We start from the raw sequence: 2,991 nt of genomic DNA on the forward strand, positions 1-2,991 counted from the left end.
CTGGACTTCCCAAAAAGACCATTAAACAGTTACAGCTCATTCAGAACGCTGCTGCTAGAGTTTTAACTAAGACGAAGAGAACTGAGCACATCACTCTAGTTCTAAAATCTCTACACTGGCTTCCGGTTAGTTACAGAATAGAATTTAAAGTGCTGCTACTGGTCTATAAATCACTGAATGGGTTAGGCCCAGAATACATCTCAGAAATGTTTAGAGAATATAAACCCAGTAGATCTCTTAGATCCATGGACTCAGGTCAGCTAGTTGAGCCCAGAGTCCAAACTAAACACGGTGAAGCAGCATTTAGCTGTTGGGCTGCATATAACTGGAACAGACTGCCAGGAGATATTAGATGTACCTTAAATGTAGAAATCTTTAAATCCAGGTTAAAAACTTTTCTTTTTTCTTGTGCCTATGATTGAGCTCGAAATTTTACCATATTTCTTTTAGTTTTTCATGCTCTTCTAAATTGTAGTGTATATTTTACTATATTTTCTTTTCATTTTTCATGTCCTTAATTTTTTTTTATCTCTCTTGTTTGAATTTCATGTTGTCTTAATTGTAACTAAATGTTTGCAAGAAGTCTTTCTGAGGTTCTAGATCTCAGGAATGTTTTAATACTTTTAATTAATTTTTTTTCCTTATGTAAAGCACTTTGAATTGCCACTGTGTATGAAAGGTGCTATACAAATAAACTTGCCTTGCCTTGCCTTATGTGGACTTATTGGTCATTGTGGTCATTATTTTAAGGGCAGTTGTAGCTGCGCAGTAACAGTAATGGACTAGTAATTGGAAGGTCACTGGTTCAAATCTCACCACTGCCAGGCTGCCACTGCTGGGCCCTTGAGCAAGGCCCTTAATTGCTTAGACTGTTTACTATAACAGTACTGTAAGTCACTTTGGATAAAAGCATCTGCTAAATGCCAAAAATGTAAATAAAAAACAAACAAGTATCCTAGTGATGTTATAAGCCACCAGAAGCATCCTAAAAAGCTTTGGAACATCTGGAATAATGGTCAGTTATTTTACTAAATGGTTTTGATGATGATAGAATTAAGCAATGTCCAAAACCTTTAAATTGTGTTTAATTGGGTTAAAATCCAGTTACTCTAAAAGCCATATGATATCATTTCCATACTAATTAAATCATTTAGTGAGCAGTTGTAAGCAGTTGAAGCTTCTTTCTGCTTCAGCAGGACAGTTGCTGATGCACAAAGTGAGGTGAGTAAACTTGACATACAGTATATTTTGTACCATGTATTGTGGGTCATTGTGGGTCACTGTGGAGTTTACTAATTCTTCCCTACTCGAACAGGCCAGGTCGTGCCTCATCACTGAGGCAGCAGGTGTTGCCTTGGTGTTGCAAGAACGTGAAGGATGAACCCAAAATGCAGGATTTTTAACCAAGGTAGAACAAAACTGTGTCTAGATCCACAAACGTTTTTTTGCTCCCGTATTTGTACCGATGAGCCAGCCAGCAAAAACCCAATGAGAACAGCTTTTAAAAAATTTCCCAGGTGCAACACATTGCCACTGATGAGACGCAAAGCCTGTGTGATAAAAAAAACTGCCACAGACAATCATCTGCACCTCCATGTCCCTTGCTGGCCATTAGTAGCAGGGCAGATGGACATACAGTGTATCACAAAAGTGAGTACACCCCTCACATTTCTGCAGATATTTAAGTATATTTTTTCATGAGACAACACTGACAAAATGACACTTTGACACAATGAAAAGTAGTCTGTGTGCAGCTTATATAACAGTGTAAATTTATTCTTCCCTCAAAATAACTCAATATACAGCCATTAATGTCTAAACCACCAGCAACAAAAGTGAGTACACCCCTAAGTGAAAGTTCCTGAAGTGTCAATATTTTGTGTGGCCACCATTATTTCCCAGAACTGCCTTAACTCTCCTGGGCATGGAGTTTACCAGAGCTTCACAGGTTGCCACTGGAATGCTTTTCCACTCCTCCATGACGACATCACGGAGCTGGCGGATATTCGAGACTTTGCGCTCCTCCACCTTCCGCTTGAGGATGCCCCAAAGATGTTCTATTGGGTTTAGGTCTGGAGACATGCTTGGCCAGTCCATCACCTTTACCCTCAGCCTCTTCAATAAAGCAGTGGTCGTCTTAGAGGTGTGTTTGGGGTCATTATCATGCTGGAACACTGCCCTGCGACCCAGTTTCCGGAGGGAGGGGATCATGCTCTGCTTAGTATTTCACAGTACATATTGGAGTTCATGTGTCCCTCAATGAAATGTAACTCCCCAACACCTGCCGCACTCATGCAGCCCCAGACCATGGCATTCCCACCACCATGCTTGACTGTAGGCATGACACACTTATCTTTGTACTCCTCACCTGATTGCCGTCACACATGCTTGAGACCATCTGAACCAAACAAATTAATCTTGGTCTCATCAGACCATAGGACATGGTTCCAGTAATCCATGTCCTTTGTTGACATGTCTTCAGCAAACTGTTTGCGGGCTTTCTTGTGTAGAGACTTCAGAAGAGGCTTCCTTCTGGGGTGACAGCCATGCAGACCAATTTGATGTAGTGTGCAGCGTATGGTCTGAGCACTGACAGGCTGACCCCCCACCTTTTCAATCTCTGCAGCAATGCTGACAGCACTCCTGCGCCTATCTTTCAAAGACAGCAGTTGGATGTGACGCTGAGCACGTGCACTCAGCTTCTTTGGACGACCAACGCGAGGTCTGTTCTGAGTGGACCCTGCTCTTTTAAAACGCTGGATGATCTTGGCCACTGTGCTGCAGCTCAGTTTCAGGGTGTTGGCAATCTTCTTGTAGCCTTGGCCATCTTCATGTAGCGCAACAATTCGTCTTTTAAGATCCTCAGAGAGTTCTTTGCCATGAGGTGCCATGTTGGAACTTTCAGTGACCAGTATGAGAGAATGTGAGAGCTGTACTACTAAATTGAACACACCTGCTCCCTATGCACACCTGAGACCTAGTAACACTAAC

The sequence above is a fragment of the Trichomycterus rosablanca genome, chromosome 9, assembly GCF_030014385.1.
Source record: "Trichomycterus rosablanca isolate fTriRos1 chromosome 9, fTriRos1.hap1, whole genome shotgun sequence".
Taxonomy (NCBI): domain Eukaryota; kingdom Metazoa; phylum Chordata; class Actinopteri; order Siluriformes; family Trichomycteridae; genus Trichomycterus; species Trichomycterus rosablanca.